This window comes from Hydra vulgaris, chromosome 02 (genome assembly GCF_038396675.1).
Source record: "Hydra vulgaris chromosome 02, alternate assembly HydraT2T_AEP".
NCBI lineage: Eukaryota > Metazoa > Cnidaria > Hydrozoa > Anthoathecata > Hydridae > Hydra > Hydra vulgaris.
The window spans coordinates 16,922,383-16,930,000 of record NC_088921.1 but is presented as its reverse complement, the minus strand read 5'-3'; the positions used below and the strand labels follow the sequence as shown (position 1 = coordinate 16,930,000).

The 7,618-nt window shown below is 27.6% G+C and overlaps 1 protein-coding gene across 1 annotated transcript in view; it reads left to right on the top strand.

Annotated features, from left to right (window-relative positions):
* LOC136076778 (uncharacterized) overlaps nt 1–7,618 on the top strand; it is a 159,456-nt gene that overhangs the window by 5,983 nt on the left and 145,855 nt on the right. The window lies entirely within an intron of this gene.

The following is a 7,618-nucleotide window of genomic DNA, read 5'->3' as shown; positions in this document are numbered from 1 at the left end:
GTGAAAAGTAAAACATTGCAAACATTAAAAAATAATTTTTATTATATATTTTTATTTAATATTCAAATGTTACATTGATGTTATATTTATGTATTCATTTAATATTGTCATTTGAAAATATTAAATAGCTGAATACCGACCATAGTTCGAATGATAAAGTAATTTAGAATTTTAAATTCGTTGATAAAAAATATATATATTGCATATAAATCTTCTTGCTACTTCTTATTTTTATTATTATATAACTTCTAGAACTAAATAGTCTTCGTAAAGTTTCCCATAAATCAAAAAATATTTTTTTGGTTTGAATAAGTATATAAAAGCAATACACAATTGCATTTATGTTGTATATTTAGTATACACACATATTAAACATTAACTGAGTGTTTATATGATCTGTTTATAGTTATTATATGATCTGTTATTAATTTTGAAACATCTAAAGCTTTTTTAATTTTTTAGATAATTTTGAATTAAATAATGTGTTGTCTTTTAATCAGTTAAAATTAAATACATTATACGAATTAAATTAATTATATATGCACTATATATTAATATACATTATAAATGAATTAAATTCAAGGTAAATACATAATGGTTACATTAACATTATTTTTATTATACTTAATTTTTTAAATTTTAAACTGAAACTAGTTTTAAGAAAAAAAAAAAATTTTCTTAAAACTAGTTTTATAAAACTAGTTTAATTCTTGCCACAAAATTTAATTGCTGTTTAATTTAAAGCTGTTCAGATAAATGAACAGGGTTCTGAGTTTTCAAAAAAAAAAGGAGACCAGATTTACTACTGATTTAGGAAAAACATGTGATGGAGTGATGATACATCTACTGATTTATCTATGCCCCAACCCATACCCTGTGTAACAGCACTCTCTTGCATGTTATTTCTAAATCAGTCAATATAGCAGCTCTTGCATGTTTTTTGGAAATCAGTATGATGTCGGCTCTGCGCTTTTTTTCTCTCTAAACCTCAATTTGAGCCATACTATCTTTTACTTACCTTCATATCGCTGCCACATTTAATAACTTCAATTTTAAGCTAATTTGTCGACAAGGGAGTATATTAAATATAGGATTATCTTTACATTTATATTTATAGGTTAATCTATTATCTTTTATATAATAAAGCACTTATTTGAAAATGTTATGATTTAATAAGTACTGGAATTAGGGCATCCAAACAGCTGTATTGTTGTCAAAATCGTTCTAAATATGCCACTGACCATGCAATGCAAAATTAAAAACATGATTATATAAATGGTATTTTATACAATTAATTAAATATAATTAAATATCTTTTATATATTAAATGCCATTAAAAACCAGCTTACAAGTTAACTTAAAAGTTATACTTTTGGTTTAAAAACAAGATAAAAATCTTCCCAATAAAAGTTTGGTTACATAAGTGCAGGTTTTGTGTGGGGTGTTGTAATCGTATTTGATTAGATCTGTGAAGAAATTTTTTTTTTAAAGTAACAAGTAATTTATTACAAGTAAATTTTAACATGTAAAGTATAACAAATAAAATTTGAACTGCTATTTATAAAGAATTGATAAAAAGCTAACCTTTTTGCTTTTTTAAGAAACTTTTTCTTCTTCATCTTTTATTGTAAAATTAACCTCACATTAAGTTGTTAATTCATGAAAATTCATCTTCCATGACATAACATAAAGTCATGCCAGGACAAATATCAAAATTTTCAATGTATCATAACATATACATATAATGATAGCAAGTTGACCAACTTCCCATGAAAACAAGTTGTTGTTACCAAGCCCTAAATTAATACATATATTATAGATTTGAAAACCATTAAAGTTGCCGAAAATTATTAATATATAATTTTATGGGAAGTAGAATGACAGCTGATTATATTATATTATAATATAATTTTCAATTGTTGCTTTTCTTAAACAAATTAGTACAATCAGTAAAGTATAAAAAGTAAAGTATAAAAAGTAAAATGTAGCAGTTTTTTTATTTTTATTTATTCAGAGTTATTTCCAACAAGGTTACAACCAAACCACTATTAAGTTGGGAGTTACCAGAAAACAAATAATATTGTTAGTATGTAGGTTGCAAGAATCAGGAAAACATGAAGAGAGAGAGTTTCAAAAGAGTTGAAGTGCAGAAAGAAAAATTAGACAAATAAAAAATTGCAGAGCATGTAGGGACATTTACAGTATAATGATGAGACTTTGCTGAATGATGAGTCAAGCAAGAAAGAGTTGTCAATGAGAGAGAGCCTCAAGCTTGACAGATAAAGCAGGTCAAACTACATTTTAGGACCTTGTCTAGAAGAAAAAGATCATCATTGTGATACCATATAACATCAAATTAGAGTGCCTTCCTCAAATTTTCATGTCAGTGTTGTAATACGAACCTTAATTAGCATGAAATTCTGTATCGAAATTAATCATAAAATGATTGGGGTAGGCGACTGAAACAGTGCCAAACGTCTAACAAGTAAAGTATAACAAATAACTAAAATATAATTTATCATTTTTAATAAATTACGAACGCATAAAATATAAATTTAGATTTTTTTTTTATATTCATTAAGGATTATTAAATCAATTAAACAGATTTCCAACATCCATTTTCATCAAAATACCAATCGGTTTAATAGGGTTAGCAGATAAAAGTATCGCTCTAAAGGCGATCAAAGTCCACTTGCATATTATACTTATTTATGCGGAAATTATTCATGCAAAATTATACAAATTATGCTAAGTTTAAGTGCTTTAATAGAGACACATGCTTTTATATGAAGTATCAAGGAAAGAACGAAAGAAATCTGCTAAGCATTTTAATTTTTTTTTTCAAACTTGTTTTTGCTTTGTGTATATTGTTCCAGTGATTTTTGTGTCGAACTTCCTCTGCTAATAAAATTATTAAATGTTTTCAAATTATTCTACACGTTTTTTTTATTATCGGAATAATTTCCGCATCAATTATATTAAATTTGCAAGTTGACTTTGATCGCCTTTTGAGCGATACTTTTATCTGCTAACCGTTTAATAGAACTACAGTCCCATGACAATTTATTAGTGCCACCTACATTTTTTTTGTATTGACGATTTCTTGGGGTTATAAAATGCAGTAAACAATTAAAATGTATTCAAATACTTTTTATTTTTAATTGATTAACATTCATATACACAATAAAACCAAATAAATCTATAAAATAACGACAAAAATTAATAAATCTAATAAGAGACACACATTGTATCAATATTTTGTGAGCCCGCCTTTGGCATCAATAATTGCTTGGACGCGTCAACGCATGCTTTCAATACATTTTAATGACATTTCTTTTAAATTTATATCGTGGTTCCAATAATATATAACTTTTTCAATCAAATTAACTTTGTTTGTGATATTTTCTTTTGAAAATTTTTCTCTTCAGGAGTTCCCAAATATTTTCTATTGGATTGACGTCTGGTGAGTTAAACTGGCCAATCCAATAATGGAACTTTTTCTTCTAAGAGGAACTTTTTTATAGATTTTGCAGTATGGCAAGGGGCACCATCTTGCATAAATTTAAATTTCTCCATTTCACCAAACCAATCCCTTAATTGTGGTAACAATCGATGTTGCAAGACATCTCGATACTGGTCTTGCCTCATAATGCCCTCTACAACGTAGAGTCGACCCAAACCTTTTCCGCTTATCGCGGACCAAATCATGACAGAAGTTGGATGTTTCACAGTTTTTATAACACAGTCTTTGTGATATTTTTACGATATTTTACGGCGAACATACTGAGCTTTGTTTGTCATCGCTTGGAATGTGCTCTCATCACTAAAGCAAACCTGAAATAAAATATTGTTTTATAACTTCTCATTCCATTTGTGTTTTCATATAAAAATATTAAAATAATTTAAACACAAACCTGTTTCCAATCTTCTACTGTAAAGTTTTTATACTTAAGAGCCCATTTCAATCTATTTTCTTTCATTTTGATTGTTAACTTTGGCTTTTTTACTGGCCGTCTACTATTATAACCGAGATCATTGAGTCTTCTCTGCAATGTTCTGGTTGACATTTGAATTCCAGAGGCTTGTAATTTATTTTTTATGAAAGAATTAGTAGCAGTTCTATCCTCCTTTATTACTTTCGACAATGTTCTTTCACCACGAAGAGTCAAAAAAATTTTTTTACCACATTTATCTTTCCTTTTCGGTGAACAGTTATCACCCATATCCAATTTTTTGATAACTCTCTGTACTGAGGTATGTGAAATATCACATTTTTTAGCAATTTCACGCTGTGAAAGTGTTTTTTTATTTATCAATGCTTTTATAAATCCAATTTTTGTTGGTGAAAGATCTCCTTTTTTACCCCTTACTAAAAAATACAAGATTTTTGAGGTTAGAGTTGTAGCATTATCAAAAATGACCTTTCTGTAATAATAATATTAGAAAATCTTTATTTACAAGTTTAAATTATATTAGTAAAACAAATAAAAACTAAACATTTCACTTACTTCTTCAGAATTCGAAAAAAAGCGATAAAATAGACAGAGAAAAACAATCACGTGCTTGTAAAGATGACAGTTGAGTAATAGTGTCGTGACAAGATGGCTTCCAGAAATGTCAGGGATGCCAAAAGTAAAAAAAAATCTGAAGAAATTAACTTTATACATAATTGACTTCTTATAAATAATACATTTAAAATATATAACATTGCTTTTCAATTGCTAAATTCAACTTGAATAAGAAAATATGAAAAAAATATTGGTGGCACTAATAAATTGTCATGGGACTGTACTAGTTTTTAATTGCGGATGTGAAGTAAACCAACTGAAAGTAACGTCATCGTCATTAGCTAGAACCCAGACCAGCCGGTACTCCAGCTGCTAGAGCTAAAGATCTAGAACCCGGTACCGAAGCCACTGCGTATTTCATAATTGAAAAAAATTAAAATTTGTTTATTATACCAAAAAATTAACTTCATAGTTATTCATTTTTCTAGTTATTATTTGCCATATGTAAAATATAAATAAAAAAGTTCATTTGAACTAATGTCATAAATCAAATGCAAAAAGAATGTAACTTAGAGCAAAGTTTCAAGTTGAAGTTAAACTTAAAGCCTGCATCAATTATATATAAAAGCAAAAAACAAAATATACTAATTTTTTAAGATATATATTAGGTATGCTATCAGAAAGTATCAATTCTTAATACTTGAAGAACATTTAAACAAAGTTAATTAAACAAAGTTAATAACATTTTAACTAATTTTTTTTTTTTTTTTGAGTAGTTTAACTTTATTTCAGTGCAAATTAGGCTCAAATACACTTAATGACATTGATTAATGTATATTAATAATATAAATAAATTGATGCCATATTATATTAATATTGTCAATATATTTGTTTAAATATATTTACATTAAATATAAAATCTTACCAACAAAATCTTCGGGATCTAATGAAGAAACAATCTCACAAACATTACAATCTCCCAAATTATTCTCGTCCATTTTAATTAACTTTTAAACTTTTTTGATAAAGACAATATAAATATCAATAAACAAATATTGGTAAATAGCCAAAGAACAAGCTTCGTACGAAATTTTTGATTTCAAAACACTGTGAACCACATTAACCGCCAGGTTTGAAGTCTCCCCACATCCAATTTTTTTTTCTTATTAAGAAGTAACATAGTATATAAGTTAAGTAAAGGTATTAAGAACCTCCATAGGAATGGCTAGAATAAAATTTTTACACATCTAAACTTTAGATAAAAAGGGGAGGGGCGGTATACCGTTAACTTTGTTGAAGTTCATATATTTTGCATAATTTCATGAAGAAACCTAATTTTTACTCTGTACTTGTGTACTCCCATAATATAAAGGCATTAAAAAAGTGTTAGAACATTTATATAACAGATTACAAAGAAAAAGAATGTAGGTATAAAAACAACAACAAAATGCATTTAATGTGATAAATATCTTGACTAAGCTTTGAAATACTAAAAGAGCATTCTATTTTATCAATACTCAATTAAAAGTATTTTTCATGCTATTAAAATACTTTGTAAATAATAATTTTGACATAGTTGTGTAGCAAAATATATTAAATTGAATAGTAAATTTGTTAACTATTTATTAAATGTTGAAAATTCCACAACAATTGACTTTAATCGTTTAGCATAGTCTAGGTGGCTTTGTCGTCTCTTATATTTATTCCATGTCTTTCTAAACTCATGATGAACAGATTCATCTGCTTGTTCAGAGTAAATTCCAAGCCCATTATCAGTATTGGTACTTTTTAGAAATGGTACAATATGGTTAACTGCAATATGAACTTTCCACCGTATATTCAAAGAAATGTTTTCAAAGTAAGTATTAATATATTCCCTTAAATTAGCATAAGACATCTTGAATTCGAAAACAACAGATTCAATATCACCACTTTTTTCTCCAAAGGTGGCTTGCTTCATTGATTGAAACTTTCTTAAACATTCAATTACTGGTAGTAAATCAAACTTTCCTTGATCAGCAATATCACGAGAAAGAACATCTAACTTATCTAAAAATCTGTTGGCATTGTTGCCATCAAATCCGATGCCACGACAACCTCTGAAAAATATGTAATTTGAGTTTAACCACTTTTCAAAGCCAGGCCATAGTTTTGATAATAGTTTTCCAAAAGTTGTAACTATTTCGATTAATGTATGCAACTCAGGTACTGGAACTAAATTTTCAATAATTGTGTGTGGATCCTCTTCAAGATATAATAATCTTGGATTAATAACATTTTTATAATCAGCCATCTTTGATTTTGGTTTTCCAGCTTCTGTGTATTTACTGTAATGATAATCGAGGGAACCAAGAATTCGTTTTTCTCCACCATCCAAAAGACTCTCTCCTTCACACCACAAACAACTATATTTTCCAGCATGGCTTGTAATGCCCCAAACATTGAGTTTGCACACTTTAAATCAAATGCAGCAGAATACATAATATTTTGGAGATTAAGAGTATCAACTAATTTTCTAAGATTTCCATTCTGTTCAGACACTCCTTCTACAATAGCAACAATAAAACAGCGCTTGACTCCAGCATCATCAAGGTCAGGTTGGTTGCTAGTTTTATCATGCGGATTAAAAACATTCAGTGACCTTTAAAAAACCTTGACCAGAATCCACAGCAACTCTTACAATTGTAGAAAGAGGGTTAATATTTCTTTCAGTGACTATATCATGTATAAATTCATCAATATCTTTAATATAAACCATTGATTTATTTACTATATCACCAGCTTCAACAAATTCTTCTTCTTTACATGAAAAATATTCATTCATTTCTGCTTTTAAAGCCTCTAATTTTTTAACAATATTTCCTTTAATGCTACTTTGAAAGCCAAGAATTTTTCTAAATATAGAACACATTTTTTTGGTTTTACACTGAGATAGTTATAAACATTTTATAAGCTCAATGACTGTTCCAAAAGATACTTGACTAAAATTAGCACGGTCACATTTATTGTCCGTAGTTCCAGCAACAATAGTCAATGGTTTCCCATGAGTAGCAATTGTGAATTTTTCACCTCTAAAATTATTTTCATTTTCCATTTTTTTTTTAAATACT